At 41.6% G+C, this 20,424-nt stretch overlaps 1 protein-coding gene across 7 annotated transcripts in view; it reads left to right on the top strand.

Annotated features, from left to right (window-relative positions):
• The first annotated feature begins 992 nt into the window (after nucleotides 1-992).
• The window catches only part of SCMH1 (Scm polycomb group protein homolog 1), a 171,028-nt gene continuing 151,596 nt past the window's right edge, over nucleotides 993-20,424 (top strand). For 5 of the 7 annotated variants that reach the window (XM_044237958.1, XM_044237959.1, XM_044237957.1 and 2 more), the window contains exon 1: nucleotides 995-1,120. The gene's annotated coding sequence lies outside the window, so the exon portion shown is untranslated. Of the gene's footprint in view, nucleotides 1,121-20,424 lie in introns of all 7 variants that reach the window. The other 2 variants (XM_044237965.1, XM_044237964.1) reach the window with 1 other exon arrangement.

The raw sequence follows: 20,424 nt of genomic DNA, 5'->3' as shown, positions 1-20,424 counted from the left end.
AAGAGCCAGCTTGAACGCGTTGGACTCTCGGGTGCCTCCTTTGATCCAGGCTAACAGAGCTGACTGCTCTCTGCAGGCAGAGCCCCGGCTTTGAAGTCAAACAGGCTGGAGAACAATCTTCTCTACTCAGTCATTTCCTGGCTGGGCGACCTTGGACAAGTGGTTTCACCCCCCTGCTGGGGATTATCCGCGGTGGATGCGGCGGTTAATCCAGGGGAGTGCTAGCGGGCACTGAAAGAATGGTGTTGTGTACAGTGCCTGGCACAGAGGGCTCAATGCGTACTTGTTGAATGGGTGAGCCATGAAGGGACCGCGGGAGCTTGTACTTAACTGAGCATTTACTTACCAACTCCCCGCACTGTCCCGTCAGCTTTGCAAGCATTAACTTAACCTCACAGTAGTCCCTTGGGTAAAGTACTATCACGTGAGAGAGGAGGGCCCTGGGGGAGAGGAACGAGGTCACTTGCTCAAGGTCATCCATCACACAGCTGGTCAGCAGTGGGGCGGGGACTCGAGTCCCAGAGCGCCGGCTCTGAGCCCGAGGTGGCGCCCTGCGTCAGCGAGTCTGCAGGGCCGAGAGCTGACTGCTCTTGGCATCGCTGTCTCGCCTCCCGGTCCCAGCGCCTCCTCGGAGTGTGTGACGGGCGGCGGGACTCGAACCCTAGCCCTCTCCAGGCCTCAGTTTACCCGTCCGGGAGACGAGGCGCGGAGAGCTGGGCGGGACGCGGGTCCGGACCCCGGGCGGGAGGCGGTGGGGCTGGCCGGGCCGGGCCGCTCGGTGGCGCCCTCCCCGCGCAGCCCCGCCCCGCCCCCCGCGCGCGGGCCCAACGGCCGAGGCGCGCGCCACCCCGCGGCTGGAGGAGGAGGAGGCGGAGGAGGCCGAGGAGGCGGAGGAGGGGGGGCGGGGCCGGGGAGCCGCCGCTGCCGCCGCTGCCGCCGCCGCCGCCCCCGCTGCCGCCGCGGTCGAGCCCCCCGCCGCTAGCCCAGCCGGCCAGCCCGCCCGCCGTCCTCCGGAGCCGCCCCCTCCTGCCCCCTTCGCGCGTCCGCTCGGGCTCCCTGCGCAGCGGAAACATGGCGGCGGGAAGGGAGTGAGCCGCCCCGCGCCGCCGCCAGCCCGCAGGTAAGCGTCTCGGCTGCCGCCTCCGCTCCCGGGGCAAGCCCGCGCCCTGAGGGGCCTGGGCCGGCGGGGACCGCCGCGGGCGAGGCAGCGGCGGAGGGACCTGGCCGGCGGCCACCCCCGCCCCTCGGGGCCCGCCGTCCGGCCGTCTGCCGGCTGTCGGGCCGGGGGCCTGTCTGCGGTCCGAGCGCGGCCGCGGCCCTTCGCGGCCGTGTCAGCCCGGCCCGCAGCCCCGGCGGCCCGCTGTGCGTCCGCTGCCGGGCGGGTGCGGCCCAGTGACCGGCGCGCGGCCCTGACGCGATAGGGGCGCCCCAAGGGGACCCTGCGGTGCCAGCCCGAGGGCGGGGGCGCGTCTGGAGGGTCGGCGTCGCGGCGGGTCCGAGCGGCGGCCGCCCTGTGGGCTTGGCGCGGAGAGCCGGGAGTCGGAGCGGCTGTCAGTGTGCGGCGGGTCTGTCGCGCCGCTCGGACGCGAGAACTGAGGGATGCCTGCGGGTCGGGGGCGGTTGGGACCGAGGCTGGCGGGCGCGCGGAGGGCCCGGAGCTGTCAGCCGCGGTCCTCGAGCTGGCTCCGGCGGCGAGAGCTGTGCCGGGACCACTCACGTGGGCCGCGGGAAACGGGCGGGGAGAGCCGCTTTCAAACCTCGGAGCCGCGGGGCACCGCGGAGGGCAAGCGGCCAGGCGGGAGCCCGGGGCACAGCTGAGCGCCAGCCCGAGAGGAGTGAAAGGGGCTTCCGGGAGACGGGCGAACCCCAGAACATCTCCAGACTGGAAGGGAATTTAAAGTCATCGAGGGCTCCTTTCACCCACCGCACACCGAAGTCCCTTTGAAAATCCCCAAATCCACCCTAATCATTTGAAATAATCTGTCTGAACACGTCCTCCAGTGATGGGAAACCCATTTCTCCCCAAGGAAAACCCATTCTGTTCCTGGACGGCTTTGGTTTTTAGAAATATTTTTTGGTTCAGAGAAACCGCTGCCTCCATTCTTCCTGGTTACGGACAGCTGTTGAGATACGTGAAGATAGTAATCATGTGCCCAGAGTCTTGTCATCTCCTCGCTAATTCCAGTTCTTCAGTTGTTTCTTGCATGCTGAAGTTCTCTGATCCCTTCTCAGAATGAGCTCGCCCATATCCTCTTTAAAGGAGAGCTTCTTAATCTATTAAGTTTCTCCAAGAAGTTCCTTGGTCCCAAAGATTGATTGACCTGCTTAAATGAAAAGTATTCCCCTCTTCCTTTCTGTGCTGTTTTGAACTTTTAAAAAAAGTCCAGTACTGTGTTCAAACGAGCTAAGAGAGATCCTGTTTCGTGAAGATGTTTGGGTTTCCCCTCATTAAAAAAAAAAAAAAAGTCTATAAACACGTAATCAGATGAGCTGATGTATATCATAGTGTGGCAATGCACCATGCAAATAGGAGAGCTTATTATTTTTACTCTGAAAAAGGATTGAGACTCAGTTTGGGGCCGACTGCAATTTAATATTTAGTTGGAGAGGGAAATGCTTATTATATTGAACTCTTTGCTCTAACTGCCAGCAGAAGGCTCAAAGCTACTATGAAAAAGAACACTTTTTGTTGCTCATTTACCAGCATTATTTTTTGCTTGCATTTTCATCACTTAGCCTTGGTATGTGAGGATTGAGTTTTTAAAAAGTGTCTTTTACCAACATCCTAAACTACCCTAAGCAACCCTGCAGGTTAGTAATTTTTAAGCCCAGCAGAGATGGCAATGGCCTTATAGATAAAATGCCAAATTTTTGTATCTGGGACCCTGTTCAAATTCTAAGCAAAGTTTCACTGCTTTTATAACACAGGCAAGCACATGCCGGCAGTCAAAATTGGTTCTTTATCTTTGTTCTTGTGTTTTTACTTTTTAAAGTGGTCAGTGGTTTTGAAGTTAGCAGCACACATGTCAAGTTTTGATTTCTAGTTTGTTTGTGCAAATGCTATTTCCCTTTTACATAAGTTGGGTAAAAATTTGTATAGAAACGTTCTGTGCAGACCTGTACAGGCTCAGGAGAGGCTCTGGTTCCTTCCCTTTAAAGAACTTGAAGTTAATGATTGGAAATATTGAAAACTCCGTGAGAAAGAACCGGTGTGATTATACCACTGCAGATTTAAACTCAGCATGTTCTAAGCTTTACTCTAAGCCTATCCATCTACTTTGTGTCAGGCACTATGCTTATGTACTGTGTTTAGCTGGGTATACAGAGATGAATAAGATACATTTTCAATCCTTGTGGAGCTGGTAAATTAAATGCCCAAATAAGTCATCTCAGAATAAAAGGTGAGAGGGATGCAGTTGATGCTGTGGTTGTCCCAAGAAAGGGCGTTTAGACTAGCCGAGGACCTGAGGGAAGGCTTTGGGAAGAGGTGACAACTGACCCAAATAATAAATGGTAAGAAGAAGACAGTCAAGCAGAGAATGGTAATAAGTGTGCTTCCAACAGAGAAAACAGCTCAAGGAAAGGCATCAGTGTGAGAGAAGGAATGGCTTGCATAAAAAATCACAAGTGGGGGGCACCTGAGTGGCTCAGTTGGTTAAGTGTCTGCCTTCAGCTCAGGTCATGATCTCAGAGTCCTGGGATCAAGTCCCAGATCAGACTCCTTGCTCAGCCAGGAGCTTGCTTCTCTTTCTGCCTGCTGTTCTCTCTTTCTCCCTGACAATAAAAGTCTTAAAAAAAAAAAACAAACCCACAGGCAGTTTGAAACTGCAGAGAATATAACAATAAAGACATAGGGTACCTGAGTGGCTCAGTCACCTAAGGGTCTGCTTTCAGCTCAGATCATGATCCCAGGGTCCTGGGATGGAGTCCCAAGTCAGGCTTTCTGCTCAGTGGGGAGTCTGCTCCTCCTTTTCATTCTCCCTCTTTGTTCTTCCTCTCTGTCTCTATCAACTAAATAAAATCTTTTCTTAAAAAAAGACAAATGTGAAGTTGTAAGACTGCAAATATAGGCAGAGACCATATCACAGTAGACCTTGTACTTGAAATTAATTCAGTGGGTGATTTTTTTTTAATCACTGAAAAATTTTTATCAGACATGGTGGAAACATCTTTAAAATGTGGTCATAGGGATGAGAAGAAAGGGATAAAGTTGCAAGAGTCTGGATGTGGAGCTTTATGATTGATTGGGTGTGCAGATAAGATGGCCAGGAGTCCAGCATGATGCTCACATTTTTGGTTTGGGTGACTAGAGGGATGGTGGTGACATTAACTGAGATAGGGAACACTGGATGATGAATTTGGTTTTGGACTTGAAGATTTTTCAGTAGCTTGAGTTAAATCAATAAACAAATGTAGTGGAAGTAAGCTAGAAAAGAGGGAGATTGTGTTCAGAAAGTGGAATATTGGAATTAACTTGTGTGGTATGGAGCTCTTCTAGGTGATAACTAGGCCTCTGTGTGTGGGTAGCTGAGGTGCCTCAGAGGTGAAGGTCAGTGAAGCTGAGTGTGACAGAACTTTGAGGCTGTTGTATTGAATGGGCCATCTGTGTGGATAGAGAAGTGATTTAGGATGCTTGGGTGTGGGGAAGAGAGGATGATTGTGACCCAGGTGCAGCGAGTGGAGGGGATTAATCGGAAGGGTGGCAGATGACAGATGAGGAGGAGGGGTAGAGAGTGACATAGCCAGATGGCAGACACCTCAAAGAAGGAGTAGTTTTAAATGGAAGAGTGGAAAAGTAGTGTTTTGTTTTGTTTTGTGTTTTTACTTTTCCTTCTTGGGAGCAGGGTTCTGATCTCTTCCTCTTAATTCAGGACTCATAGTAATCATATTTGACTCTGGAGAGTCTATTCTTTCTTGAAAAGTAGGAGGGCAGGAGCGCCTGGGTGGCTCAGTGGGTTAAAGCCTTCGTTCGGCTTCGGCTCAGGTCATGTTTCCCCCCTCTCTCTGCCTACCTCTCTGCCTACTTGAGATCTCTGTCAAATAAATAAATAAAATCTTTAAAAAAAAAAAAAAGGAAAGAAAAGTAGGAGGGCAAGTACTGTCTATCACATCCTTTTTGCTGATACTTAACAAAGAAAAGTCAATGGAGGTTTCCCCACTGATGATTAGTAGGTGGATCTGAAACAATCAGATAAACAGTGAGGTTATACCCATGGTTTCTGGGAAGAGCCTACATTTTGAGCTACAAAGACCAAGATTCAAATTTAGGCTCTGCTGCTGACTAACCTTAGGACTATAAGCAATTTATCTAACCAGTGTGATTTTCGGTGTCCTTACCTGTAAAAAAATAAATTCCTTTTACATAGGGTGTCACAAAGATTACATGAAATTATGTGTATAAAATCACTAGGAAAGGAATTTAAAGGAAATGTTAGTTCTCTTTCAGCTACTTCTAAAGGACTTAAATTCTGCTGGCTGAACTTTTCTCATACTTACTTAAATTATAAGGCAATAAGTACTCTTAAGAGAGGAAAAGCAAAGGGATGCAGAATTCAGAGGAGAGAGCCATCATTTTTCAATATTTGGAAGCAAGGTTAGACTTCACACTCAAAATAAGTTTCATTTGGGCCTTGGAGAACAAATTTCAGTACATTAAATAATTTCAGTGGAGATACAAAGGGAGAAAAGTACAGGGTATGTTTGTTAAAAATGTATAATTGCCAGGGTCTGAGTATTGTGTAAGTCAGCAGTGAGCAATATGGCCGGAGAAATGGGCTGGGGCCATGGTATTAAAGACCTGGAACTATGAAGTTTGGACTTGATGCTAGATAGACTAGGGAAGCATCGATTGTATATCTTCTTTCCCTACCTCATTTTCCTATGTAGAATTTATAGTTTGAGAACTTGGGGTTTTTGTTTGAAGTAAACCAATTAAGAAATTCCACATTTGAAAACAAGGCCAGTTTTAGTTTAAAACAAAACAAAACAAAACAACAACAAAAAACCCCAACTGTTAAGATTTGTTTTATAGTTGTAGTTTAATCTCTGAGATAACCTTGTTTGGTAGAAGAAACTTATAAAATCTTACTGTAGAAAGTGACTAAAGATGCTCTGATTTCAAAATCTGTCTCTTTTATACTGAATATCACTAAATATTAATTGTGCAAGCCTAAGCTGGTCACTTTGCCTCGCTGGTCCTCAGTTCCCTCATTTTTGTTAGGTGTAAGGTTTAACTAAGATAGGAAGTATAAAGTACTTTACATAATGTCAGTTACATAATAGGCACTCAGATCTTGCCCCTCCCCTCAAACCATTGCCAAGGCTTTAGTGCTAACTCTCTAGCCACCAGGGCACTGCTAGAACTAATTATTTTGATAACCTTATGGCCATATAAAGCCAGCAAGTCTTATCATCTTTCATCTTTGTCCTATCCCTTCCACTTACCTGTCTCCTATACTGCTTTTCCCATGCTGACTTGGCTTCTACCTCCTCTCTGCCAACCCTGCTTGTTTGTTACCTCTCATACCTTTCCATTTGCTCTCTAAAACCCCTATTTCATACCCTATTAACCATCTTTCTATATTTTTGTGTGTGTTCTGGCCTTAAATGGAAGTCAGGCTCTCACCTGAGGAGTAATGGAGAGCACTATCACTTTCTCTGTAGTTCTTTTAAATGGGGGCATCCCATTCTCCCACAGTCTGTGCAAAATGAGAGAGATGAGGATGACCATGACTTTCTGTGCACCACGATTTCCAGACCATTACTTGTCCATCTTCTTAAAATCGCTGTGTTCGGTGGTGCAGGGGCTATACCACTCTTGTCTTCTTGTATGTGGATCTTCTCCATCACTTAGGACCTAGCATGTACGGTCTTCCTTTCTACCTTGGTTTCTGTCCTCACCGTTAGTAACTTCAGTATTCACACAGATGATTGTTTCAACGACACAATAGCTTCTTCAACTCAAGTGATGATAATAGTCACACCATAGGTCTTATCCCCCAGAGATGGCCTGCCTCTGGAATTATAAATGAAAACAGGTAGCATTGTTCAGAATGTCTTCTATCTGACCTTTGACAGTCCTCATCAGCTCTGTTGTGTGATCTCATTGAAGCCTGTCTTCGCTTCCTTCCCTATCCAGCTTAGTTTCCTCAGTCTATAATTTATTTCATTCACTCTCTTGCCATTATCCCTTATCCCCTTGCTCCACTGTTCTTTTGTCTTGTCTGGGCAAAATCTCAAACCTTGCTGAATCAAACCTGTTTCTTCTTGGCGGTAGTAGCTCTGAGCCCTGCTGGAGAAAATCATACACTTACACAGATTACTGCCATTGAATGTTTAGTAGCTAGTCATTTCTTTGCCCTAGTCTCTATGAGGTCTTATGTCAAACCTGTTTCTTAAAACTATACCTATATTTTCTTGTTTCTTCTTCTTTCCCAAGGCTACATCTCTGACCTCCATCTTTTCATTGCCTTCAACCTCTTTCTCTCTTCCATCTCCTTTTTTAAATTTAAATCTGCTTAGAAGTCTCCTATCTTTAAGTAAATCTCATAAATAAAATCTGAAGTCCATGTTTCCCTCCAGGTACCATCTAGTCTCCTACCCTTTACTCAAACTTCTTGAGTTCTGTACATTTAGTATATAAACTTTCTCATTCTTAACTCTACATTGCATTCTGGTTTTAGTCTCCAACACTTAATAAGTTTCAGTTTCCTTATCTGAACATGAGAATGATAATAGTCCCTATTAAGTACTGTTGTACCTTAAGATTTTTGTGATTTTGTGTGTGTGATTTTTTTTTTAAGTGAGGAAACCTGTATGAAAGAGCCCTGCAGTGTCCAGCACATTGTAACAATGCTGTGTCTGTTATGTTCACCTATGTTACTTTTGTTATTGCTTTTTATTTAATCTTCTGAACACTCATGAGGAGATAAGTCTCCTAATTGTGCAAAGAAAGGAAACTGAGATTTAAAGCTTCATCCCAATTGTTTTTTGAATGAGAGCTCCCCTTCTCTTACCCGCCTCTGTACATTCCCTTAGCAATCTCATCCACTCACTTGGCCTACAATAACACCTATATGCTCATGACTCAAATTTGTATTACAGTCAAGATAATCTCTTCTGAGCATTAGAACTATGTATTTAGCTACCTATAGTCAGCTTTACAAGTAGCTAGGTACCGTATTTACTTTAAAATCAGTATATCCCATCACTCCAGGTCCCAATATACTATGCGAAAACCTTCTGAAATTGAAATGGACCTAAAAAAAGATATTCCATAAGAGATATTTCTTAAAACAAAGTATGTCCCAAACTGAACACAAGATCCTTGCCACTTTTCTTGCCCCACCTCCTTGGTTTAAGAAAATTTCTCTTCCTCAAGAGTGATTCTGATTTAGAGAAATTTATGTTTATTCAGTAAATAGTGATTGTTGGTCACTCAGAGATATTTAAGGCATAGCTCTCAGGGAGCTCACTGTTTATGAGGGGAAGGTAAGACACATACTTAGCTAACTCTAATACGTAACTTTGTAAACACCCCAGAAATTCAGTGGAGTGAAGGAGAGGTCACTGACTTCTGCGGTGGTCATGTAAAGTCTCCAGGTTCATTACTTAAGGAAAGCTGAGCACATGTAATCCAAGAATAGAACCTGCAATGAAAAGGATGAGAATAGGGGAACAGAGTTGCTTTTGGAAAGATAAAAGTGAAAAATTTGTTCTTTCTCTTAAATCATTTGTCCTGTTACAAATTCCATTAAAAAAAAAATTCTCTTAGGATAGATTAGTTCTAATTGTTCCTTCACAGAATATATCGTAGGTTCAGTTATCAGCAGTTTATTGAAGCATTCTATTGAACATATACTCTGTGTTAGACACTTGAAAGATAGAGATTAATAAGAAATACTCAAAAGTTGGGGTGCGTGGGTGGCTCAGTGGGTTAAGCCTCTGCCTTCGGCTCAGGTCATGATTTCAGGGTCCTGGGATTGAGTCCTGCATCTGGCTCTCTGCTTGGCGGGGAGCCTGCTTCCCCCCTCTCTCTGCCTGCCTCTCTGCCTACTTGTGATCTCTCTCTCTGTCAAATAAATAAAATATTAAAATATATATATATATATATATATATATATAAGAAATACTCAAGGGCAACTGGGTGGCTCAGTGGTTGGGCATCTGACTCTTGATTTTGGCTCAGGTCATGATCTCAGGGTCATGAAATCAAGCCCTACATTGGGCTCTGCCCTCAGGGGAAGTCTACTTGTCTCTCTCCCTCTGCTTCCCCCCCCCAATATAAATAAACAAAATCTTTTTAAAAAAGAAATATTTGGTGCTGTGCAGGCATTCATAGTCTGCTAGAGGAGACAAAAATGACAATTATATTGCAGTACAGTAAGTGCTAAAGTAGTGGCAGATACAGTATGGTAGGATTTCTTTATCTCTGTTGGGCTAAATTATGTTGCTTATTCCCCTCCCTCTCAAAATTGTATTTGAAGTCCTAACCCCCAGTATTTCAGAATGTTACTATATTTGGAGATAGGGCCTTTAAAGTTAATTAAGATAAAATGAGGTCATATGGATGGGCCTTCATCCGTTATGACATGTGTCATAGTATAAGAGGAGGTTAGGACACAGATACACACAAAGGAAAGACTGTGAAGAGAGAAGGATAAAACAGCTATTTATATAAGCAGGTGAGAGGCTTCAGAAGAAATCAACCCTGCTGACACCTTGATCTTGAACTTCTAGCCTGTGAAACCCTGAGGAAATACATTTCTTGTTGTTTCAGCCATCCAGTCTGTGGTCTTTGTTATGGCAGCCTGAGTGCACAAATGTACAATATCCATTCCGGAGGACTTTATATCTCCTTCTGCCTGGGAGTTTCAGGGATGATAGAGATGATGTTGGGATGATGGGGAGGTGAGGAAGGATAGAAAATGACTGTTGCATATTATTGAAGGATGTTAGATTTTATTACTTTTACTTACTTTTTAAACTTTTTTTACTTTTACTTACATTTCTTACTTACACATTTTCTTACTTAATTTGAAATACATAATAACGTTGTTAGGTAGGATTCCAGATCATTACAAACTCTATATACTGATAAGAAACTGAGGTGTACATGGAGCAAATGATGTGCCCAATATCAAATCAATATCAAAGTCAATGTCAGAACAACTCAAAACTATGTCTTCTTACTACAGATTTTTGTACTGTGTCCAGAATGATCCATTCCTTCCTGTGACCTCCTTTTTAAGACTCTGCTATCTGAGCTTCTTACTGTTTCTATTGCAAGTCATCATGTATTAATTTCTGTATATTTGGAAACATATAAAGGCTGCTGCATTGTTTTTTCCCCTCAACATTTACTGTAAATGTTGTAATTGTTAGCTTTCAAAATTAAAGCATATGCGTATTGTATATTCACTTTAATAGGTATGTCTGTTGCTCATTGGCATATTATAGCATATTTCCAAGTGTTTTCTTACTTAATTGCTATACATTCTTGCTTATGTAGACTTTTCTCTGGGGCATTCAATCATGATGGAAATAAAGGCTATTTTAGTCATTATGTCCTGTAAAGTATAATAGAAAACACAAGAGCCAGTATACTTGTTCTTGGAGAGATTTAAGAATAGAACAGACAACCATTTCATTTAGATGATTTAGAATTTTAGACTTCCGACCTTGATATTTTGGTGTTCTGTCTTATCTCCAATGACTTCCAGTTACCAAGAACTATCAGAAAGTCTTCAAGCCAGATTAAATTTTTTTCTTTAAAAATAAATGAATTTTGAAGATGAATCTGGGAGTGTAAAAGTTTATTTTTTTTTAAGATTTTATTATTTGAGAGAGAGTGAGAGAGCGTGAGTGGGGTTGGGGAGGGTTAGAGGTAGAGGTAGAAACACACTTCCTGCTGAGCAGGGAGCCCTACGGAGGGCTCATTCCCAGGGCCTGGAGATCATTACCCAAGCTGAAGGCAGACACTTAACTGACTGAGCCACCCAAGTGTCCTGGGAGTATAAAAGTTTACGAGGCCTAACAAGCATAGAATCATAATTCCAAGTTAAGGAAATATAGTTAAAACACATTATTTCTTTATGTATTTGTTCAATTTTTCATTCATTGATTCAACAAATATTTATTAATGTCTACTGACATTAATGTCAGTATTAATGTGTACTGACTGTGCTACATACAATGACAAAGATGAATGCCATCATTTTTCTTAATATCATAATTTTTAAAATGTAAAGGAAAGCCACACAATTAAACAATATATATGTGGTACATGTATCAGCTAAATATCCTATCTGTAATAATAAAGGATTCCTACAAATAGGTTAGAAAAAGATAAGTTCACAGAAAAATAATGAAGCTTAAAGGAGGCAATCTAAATATTTATTAGTCATCGACCAATAATTAAAGGCAAATTGCAGCTCTAATGAGATATCATTTCAAACCTATTAGATTGGCAAACTTTAAGAAGTCTGATAATGTCAAATATTGTTAGGATGTGGAGTTAAGGGAACTCTTGGACACTATTGATGGGAATAGAAATTGTACAATCATGGCGAAGAACAATTTGGCAATATCTATTAAAACTAAAATACATATAACCTATAGTCCAACAATTCTAGGTCCAGGGTCATAAAACTGGAACCTCATTCTTTTGAGTCTTGGCCCAAGAAGTCCATGGAGGAATCACTAAACATTTGAGTGGCTTCTCTATGTCAAGCACTGAATAGGTCCTGAAAAAACATGAAGGCATGTGAAATTGTTTCAGAATTTATTTATCCAAAATAAAAGAAACAACCACAACCAACATCTTCTGTGTTTCTTTATACATATCCCACTTTTTCACAGAATGTATTTAAAGCATACCAACCTTGTGTCACATACCACACTAACAAAGGGAATAACTCTTTTCGAGTATCTTTCAGACCCATTGCAACATGCAGATGTGTTGTTCTCACCCACCTGCAAAAAGGTATTACTAGTTCTCTTTATGCATAAGCACATGGAGACTGAAAGCTATCTGGCCAAAATCATACAGTTTATAAGTGATAGGACTCCATTTCAAACGCAGACCGGTTTGACTTCGACCTTAGACCACTTCACATGTCACCTTGTGCACTCCCCACAAGCAGTGTTACAGAGTTCTGAGACTCTGTACAACAGGAGGCAAGGTTGACTTGTAAGAATTGGGTTTGTTTGTTTGTTTGGGAACTGAAGCCCCAGTTAAGGGAGGACTACTGTATATTTTAAGCCTCCTGTGTCCACTTCCAGGATTATTTCCAGTCTTTTCTCCCCCCACCTTCGGAGATGCCACTATCCATATAAACTTTTTCACCTCAGTGCCTCACATAGGTAGATGACAAAAATATGCCAAATGCTACTCAACAGGACTTAGATAAATGTAAAAGATTCATACAACTTAATATTGCATGTTAATTGAAAGCAGGATGCCATTATCTGGTAGGGTTTTTATAGCCAAGTTCTCATATTTGCTTCTGAACAGAAGTGATGCCATTTATACAGAAATGTTATTTTAGGGGCGCCTTTGTGGCTGAGTGGGTTAAGCCTCTGCCTTCCGCTCAGGTCATTATCTCAGGGTCCTGGGATCGAGCCCCACATTGGGCTCTCTGCTCAGCAGGGAGCCTGCTTCCTCCTCTCTCTCTGCCTACCTCTCTACCTACTCTCTCTCTGCCAAATAAATAAAATCTTTTTAAAAAAGTATTAAAAATGTTATTTTAGATGAGCTACTTGTGTGACACTAAAATAGTGCTAATACCTATTGCCATTACATATGAGTTGCATGCTTATTTTTTCTGCAAATACTTTATAAGGTTGAAATGATTCTTGGCACGATGCTAATTTAGTAGTCCTGGACTGAGTTTTTAAGAAAAAACTTTTTGGGAAGTCTCTCAATCACGGAGTTTATAGTTCTTCTACTAAGTATATTTTCATCGTTAGTTGTAGTTGTACCTACATTTAAAGGAAACCATTCTTTGAAATCTATCTTCAAAGATATATTCTATGAATAATTATTAATGACCCTAGATATCCTCTCTCTATATGGAAATCTTTGAAAATATTACTAAACAAATACCAGCAGAGCCAGCAGTTCTCTTGCTTCTGTCTTGCTCCAGAACTTACTCTCCAAATGATCCAGCTGTTACCCCCTCACTTAATTACTTAATACAACTTTACCTATGAATAAACAAGGATAGTTTGGTAGGGTTGAATACGATTCAGCGCCTTCACAATGAGTAGATTTTTTTATGCTGACCTGAACACTTAGGTGTCAAAGTTGTCTTTTTGAGAACTGCTATTTGAATTTGGTAAACTCTTAAGTAATGTTTTTGTTGACTTCTTTATTCTCAACACTAACAATTTTCTTTTGATATGTTAAACTCCTTAATGATGGTATTTAAATAAACCATTAGGCTGAAAAGAGAAATGTCAATTCAGACAATTTACTATTTTGCTGGTGTTTCTGAATATTAGTTATCAACGAAAACCTGTATTTAGGTGCCCAATACACTAAATGTTTACATAATAAGTGCTCAAATACATGTCGGTTAAATCCAAATTTGAATTAATAGGCTATTTTCATGATATATATTTTTTTCTTTTTTGTGCTCCTTCACCTTATATTAAGAGGGAAATGTATTTTACACTGATGGTATTTTAGAAATAGATTTGTTGTCTGATGGAAAAGGATTTAAATCTTAAGTCTTTCACACCTAACCTACCATAATGATACTCAGTTTATTCCCCATTGACTCCTGGATGTATTTGTAGGTCTTGCCTTTTCCATGAATTAAAGGCCACAAGATACTGGTAGGCAAGGCAGTGTCTTACACTGTCCATGCCCTGCTATATGCCTACTGTGGTAGATTCTGATATGGTGGTGGGCTCTTGGTATGTTTTCAATAAACATTGTTATAATTTTTTCCTCTGTATTGCTGGGAAATAACAATTTCCTCTTCCTCGGCATTGGAGGAGACAACCAGACTTTTCCAGTTTTCCCAGTTTGCTTGATCCTCTGGAACACACACTGAGAATAACAGATACCTGGACTTGGAGATTCAATTTTAATAGATTTGGGGTAGTGCCTCTGGTGATCCTTTTGGAAAAAAACCAGAGCTCTAGCTTTTTTAAAATGTTGGTAGTGTATTAACACTTTTTGGTTGTAAAGAACAGAAGCCCAGCATAAATGGATTGAAGCAAAAAAGGAATGTATTGGCTCACTTAATTTGAAATAGGGCCTGATGAAGGGAGTCATTAGTAAACTTCTTGCTTCTAGATTGTATCCCAACTTTATCCGGCAAGGAGTGCATAACAGAGGTGCTTAAAAGGACCCTAGCAGAATAAAGACTCTGTTATATCTGTCTTATCCGTGGTTGTAGGTCCTGCCTTTCTGCCTTTACTCCTACCATTTTTAGCCTTGGGTAATTTTCCAGTTCAGCAAGCCTCCTGTGCAGGCTCTAGGCAGCATGAAACTTCTTTAGAAAAGCCTTATTTCCTACCCAGTGTTTTCAGATTGACCAGCTTAACTCAGGAGTTTATATTCCCCATTATGCACTGGTTAGGCCTTACAGGTTATTCAATATTTTTAATATCTGCCCTATTTCATATTAAGCAATTTCTTTTTTATATGAACTGAATGAAGTCCACCTATATAGGCAATACACGTCACATCCTGCATTTTTCCTTACCATGGCTCTGCAGTGTATCTCCGTAGTAGTGAGTCCTGATACAAAACAGACCACAGTGGGATCAGCTTTCTTCTACTACATATGGATGGCCAACCTCTCAGCATGAGATAGAGGTCTGCAGTCTTTTGTTCCTAACCTAAATCCAGGCAATTCTACATTTTAGGGACCCTTCTTCCAAATACCAGTTTCAGTATCATATGGATACTTGGGGTTGCAAGCAGTAGAAACCAACTCTGGTTAACTTTGTCTACAGTGGTGACTCCCAACCCTTACTGATTATCAAAAATACCTGAAGAGATTTTTAAATTAAAAATCCCATGGAACAAATAATTTTAAAATTTATATGGAACCAGAAAAGACCTCGAATAGCCAAAGGGATATTGAAAAAGAAAGCCAAAGTTGGTGGCATCACAATTCCGGACTTCAAGCTCTATTACAAAGCTGTCATCATCAAAACAGCATGGTACTGGCACAAAAACAGACCCATAGATCAATGGAACAGAATAGAGAGCCCAGAAATAGACCCTCAACTCTATGGTCAACTAATCTTTGACAAAGCAGGAAAGAATGTCCAATGGAAAAAAGACAGCCTCTTTAATAAATGGTGTTGGGAAAATTGGACAGCCACGTGCAGAAAAATGAAATTGGACCATTTCCTTACACCACACACAAAAATAGACTCAAAATGGATTAAGGACCTCAGTGTGAGAAAGGAATCCATCAAAATCCTTGAGGAGAACACAGGCAGCAACCTCTTCGACCTCAGCCGCAGCAACATCTTCCTAGGAACATCGCCAAAGGCAAGGGAAGCAAAGGCAAAAATGAACTATTGGGATTTCATCAAGATCAAAAGCTTTTGCACAGCAAAGGAAACAGTTAACAAAACCAAAAGACAACTGACAGAATGGGAGAAGATATTTGCAAATAACATATCAGATAAAGGACTAGTGTCCAAAATCTATAAAGAACTTAACAAACTCAACACCCAAAGAACTAATAATCCAATCAAGAAATGGGCAGAGGACATGAACAGACGTTTCTGCAAAGAAGACATCCAGATGGCCAACAGACACATGAAAAAGTGCTCCATATCACTCGGCATCAGGGAAATACAAATCAAAACCACAATGAGATATCACCTCACACCAGTCAGAACGGCTAAAATCAACCAGTCAGGAAATGGCCGATGCTGGCGAGGATGTGGAGAAAGGGGAACCCTCCTACACTGTTGGTGGGAATGCAAGCTGGTGCAACCACTCTGAAAAACAGCATGGAGGTTCCTCAAAATGTTGAAAATAGAACTGCCCTATGACCCAGCAATTGCACTACTTGGTATTTACCCTAAAGATACAAACGTAGTGATCCAAAGGGGCACGTGCACCCGAATGTTTATAGCAGCAATGTCCACAATAGCCAAACTATGGAAAGAACCTAGATGTCCATCAACAGATGAATGGATAAAGAAGAAGTGGTATATATACACAATGGAATACTATGCAGCCATCAAAAGAAACGAAATCTTGCCATTTGCGACAACATGGATAGAACTAGAGCGTATTATACTTAGCGAAATAAGTCATGCGGAGAAAGACAACTATCATATGATCTCCCTGATATGAGGAAGTGGTGATGCAACATGGGGGCTTAAGTGGGTAGGAGAAGAATCCATGAAACAAGATGGGATAGGGAGGGAGACAAACCATAAGTGACTCTTAATCTCACGAAACAAACTGTGGGTTGCTGGGGGGAGGGGGGTTGGGAGAAGGGGGGTAGGGTTATGGACATTGGGGAGGGTATGTGCTTTTGGGTAAATTGGAAGGGGAAGTGAACCATGAGAGACTATGGACTCTAAAAAACAATCTGAGGGGTTTGAAGTGGCGGGGGGGTGGGAGGTTGGGGTACCAGGTGGTGGGTATTATAGAGGGCACGGCTTGCATGGAGCACTGGGTGTGGTGAAAAAATAATGAATACTGTTTTTCTGAAAATAAATAAATTGGGAAAAAAAAATCCCATGGATACCAACCCACCCCCTCAAAAAAAATCAAGTTAGGTATTCCAAGGCAATGGAACACAGAAATTAGTATTTTTAAAAAGCCCTCCAGGTGACTATGGTGCCCATGTTACCTATTTTGGTGAACAACCTCCAAATTCATCTATTTGTCTTGGCCTAAAAACTTGATTTTTTTTTTCCATTTTCGGTCCATTACTAATACCCATTAGGTCTGTATCCTAAAAAAAAAATATATATATATATTTTTTTTACCTATATCTTTTGTTCTAGCCTAAGGCATCATAATTCTTTTGGACTATCATATTAACCCCTACATGGTTTTCCTGCTTCTATATTTGCATGTTACCCTCCCCCTTCACCACCATCAATATAGTCAGATCCTGCCACCTCTTTGCCTAAAATCTTTCAGTGGCTTCCCCTTGTGCTGAAAATACAAACAATATTTGTCCTGTGGTCTGCATGATGCGGAGCCTGCTCTCTTTTCCTGTCTCACATGGTGCTTCCATCCCCTGGCTACCCTTCAGTCACACTGGTACCCTTTTTGTTCCTTAAATATGTGAAGCTCTTTCCTGTCTCTGAGACTTTGCATACACTGTTCTCTCTGCCTGGGAAGTCTTCTCCTGATGCTTTGTTAGCTCTTTCTCAGCTTGAAATCACATCCCCACAGAGGTCTTCCTGACTGCCCTGTTATATAAACAGTCACTGTTTATTTGTTTCAGCACTGAATCACAAAAGGTAATTATTTATTTATTTGCTTTTAAGTTCCATGGGTGTGGGGTTTTGCCAGTCTTTTATATTCAACATCTATCACAGTGCTTGGCATATAATAGCGTTCATTAAATATTTGTTGAATGTACAAGTGAATCTTCATTGCTACCGTCCTGGTCCAAGCTTCTGTCCTCTTTCTCCTGAATTACTACAATTGCATCCTAACTACTTTGCCTACAGCTATGCTGGCTCCGTTTAATACATTTTCCATGTTGTTTTCTAGGGTTAACTTTTTAAAGATTTGATGTCTGAAAAAAAAAGTCTCGATTATACTAAAATTTTTCACATGCTTCCTGTTGATCTTAATGTAGCTTATTGAACTTTAAAAAATAACATTTTGAAAATTGTGGTGAGATATACATACCAAAAATTATCATTTTAACCATTTTTAAGTGTACAGTTCATTGGCGTTAAGTATATTCAGACTGTGGGACCTTTACCACCATCCATCTCCAGAACTTTTTTCATCTGGCAGAACTGAAACCCTGTACCCATTAAACAATAACTGCCCACTTCTCCCTCCCTCCTGCCCCTCCAACAACCATTCTACTTTCTATCTCTGTGACATCACATATTTTGACTCTTCCATGTGCTTCATATGAGTGAAATACAGTCCTTTTGTGACTGGCTTATTTCTTTTAGCATGATGTCTTTAAGATTCATCTATGTTCTTGCTTATAGAACTTTCAGTGACCTAGCCGGTCTGTCTTTGTGACCTCTCTTCACTTTGCTCCTTGGTTTCTTTGCATTAGTGATACTTCTTTTCTTTCTGTTCTGTGGGCTGTCAACGCCCCATCTCACCTCACAATTTTTTCTCATGCCTTTTCCCTCTGCCATGAATGCTCTTCTCCCTTCCTTGGCTGGTTAATTTACACTCATTTTTCAGAGTTCAACTAAGATTTCACTTCTTTAGGGTATATTTCCTTCATTTCCCAGAATCTCTTTAATCTCTTATGTTACAAGATTTCATAGTACCACGTGACTTTTCTTTGTACTAGTTATAATAGTTTGTTTTTTTTGAGAGAGTGAGAGAGCATGCAAGTGGGGGGAGGGATGAAGGGCAGAGGAGAGGGCAAGAGAGAATCCCAAGTAGGCTCCATGCTCAGCACCAAGCCATGTGGGGCTCAGTCTCACAATCCTGAGATCAAATCCTGAGCCAAAATCAAGTTAGATGCTTAACCAACTGAGTCACCCAGGCAACTCTGTTGTACTTATAATAGTTTTAAATGACACATCAGTTTGTATGTTTTGGTGGACTAGGTCTGTCATGATGGGGTTGCAAGCAGTAGAAACCAACTCTGGTTAACTTTGTCTACAGCGGTGACTCCCAACCCTTACTTATGTTCAGTAATGTATCCCCAGCACCTAGTATCTAGTGGTGTTTCAGTAGACATATAGATATGTAATAAAGAATATTAAAATCATTGACTTAATGAATTTAAGTCTGGAAATTGATGGCTTAAGGTCTTTCTAACCTCTAAAAATCTACTACCATGTCTAAGCCTTCCTTGACTACTATAGCTTGCAGAGATCTTCCTTTTCTGTGAACTTAAATGTCCTTATTCATTTGCCAGATGCTTGACATTTACACAAGTAATCCTGGGTAATCATCTGGGCTGTTTTGTTTTGTTTTGTGTTTATTTATGCTTTATATTTACCAGTTGATCTTCCTCTTCTAAACAACCACTAGAGTTTTTTTCTTTCTCAGTTACAGAGCTGGTAAGTTGCGGAACCTCTAGGGCATGCTTCTTAAACTACACGTGTTGAAGGAGCCATCTTTTTTTTTTTTTTTCTCAACTTTTTATTTACATTCCAGCTAGTTGGGATGCCTGGGTGGCTCAGTCAGGTAAGCGTGGGACTCTTGATTTCAGCTCAGGTCATGGTCTCAGGTTTGTGAGATGGAGTCCCAGCTTGGAGGGGTGGAGCCCTCCCTTCTCAGGGCTCTGCGCTCTGTAGAGGGTCTGCTCCCCTCCCTCTTCCCCTGCCCCTCCCCCAGCTGGCACACTTGTGGGCACACACTCTCTCTCAAATAAATAAGTAAATCTTTTAAAAATAAATAAAAAAATAAATAAATTCCAGCTAGTTAACATACAGGATAATATTAGTTTCAAGTGTATAATTTAGAGATTCAACATTTACATAAAACGCCCTGATACAACACAGACAGTAACTGAAGGAGCAGTATTTTTCTTTCAGCTTAGACTAATAATTTTATTTAAAAAATAGATTATTAGATAAAAATTTTTGAAGTCCAAGTATGAACTTCAAAATTTTATTAGGTTGAATAACATAAAATTATTCTGTTAAATTGTACTATAAAGTTTCAGAGTGCTTACTCTCAATTTCTTTGCTTACTACAAACTGGGAACCTTTTGCTGATGAGGACTACATACTGAATACTAACTAGCATCTCTTCAGGTCTCTCTGTTGGGGTGTCAAGGTAAGGCAGAATGTGTAGACTGATTCCTTGCTTCCCTTCTATCTGATAAGCTCGGTAGTTATTATATATTGTTGTGTTTTGCATAAAAGATGTGTCTGAAGATAGTTCTTTGACTAAAAAGGGTCTGAAAACCTCTAGGCTGCAGAATATAGTCCTGGATCTTTATCTAATTCTGATCTGGTTTTCTAATTAAGTCACTGCCTTATATCCATCCTTTGCTTGAGCTACCTATCGTTTTCCACAGGACATCATACAAGCCCTTTGACTACTTACTACTTTTCTACTTCTCATTGCTTAGTTAGAATTTCCTAAACTTCTTCTCTGCCTGGAATAAGATGCATTCTCCCAAATTCTCGTTCAGAAGTCACTTCTTCTATGAAGACTTCTATGAAGTCTTTTAATGCCTTTAGAGAAAATTGGTCTCTACTTCCACATACCCATAATAGCTACATGTTACATTCCTTTGTAATGCATTTTGCTTATCTCTC

Source organism: Neovison vison, chromosome 2, assembly GCF_020171115.1.
Source record: "Neovison vison isolate M4711 chromosome 2, ASM_NN_V1, whole genome shotgun sequence".
NCBI classification, from domain to species: Eukaryota; Metazoa; Chordata; class Mammalia; order Carnivora; family Mustelidae; genus Neogale; species Neogale vison.
The sequence above is the reverse complement of the archived record's forward strand: the minus strand, read 5'-3'. Positions and strand labels throughout refer to the sequence as shown.